This window comes from Nothobranchius furzeri, chromosome 15, assembly GCF_043380555.1.
Source record: "Nothobranchius furzeri strain GRZ-AD chromosome 15, NfurGRZ-RIMD1, whole genome shotgun sequence".
Classification (NCBI taxonomy): Eukaryota; Metazoa; Chordata; class Actinopteri; order Cyprinodontiformes; family Nothobranchiidae; genus Nothobranchius; species Nothobranchius furzeri.
Window position 1 is genome coordinate 28,055,073 of NC_091755.1, and position 660 is coordinate 28,055,732.

The following is a 660-nucleotide window of genomic DNA, read 5'->3' on the forward strand; positions in this document are numbered from 1 at the left end:
TGGACTTTCATTACTTTTGGTTGTTGTATTCTGATGGTAGTTTTAACTGCTTGGTTTTATTGTTGTTTTTACTATAAATTTTAATTGTACAGTGACCTTGGGTGTTTGAAAGGTGCCTGAAATTAAATGTATTATTATTCCATCGGGAACTTGGCAGTTTTGGCTTGCTTTTTGCACCCTCTAGTGTCCGTTTGTAGAACCAAAACATTCCATCACCTGGCTGTGCGTTCACCTTAATAAGCCTTAATCTAACAGCTGAAATGTCTCCCCAACCTTCCTGTGCATCATTAAACTGAGATTGACAGATTGAGGTAACCTTAAGTCCTCGAGATTAACCTGTTAGTCAGTGTATATGGTGAGGGATTAGGGGTTAAAGGTTGAAGGTCATGGGCCACAAAGATGAGCAAAGCAGGACAGACAGGTCTCAACAAGCCTGCTTCTTCACCCCGAGGGCGCTGTGTTGTTTATTCTTTACAAACGGCGTATGGAACACACAGTACAAAAAAAACACACAGCTAAACATAATAAAAGTAAAGTTAAAACATCTGCTATTGATTTATTTATCAAACTCATTTTGTTTATTCAGACTCTACCTTTTTGTCATGTTCTGAGGTATGTGCTTAACCCAAGACATGCAGAATCAGAGACCAGAGACAAGTA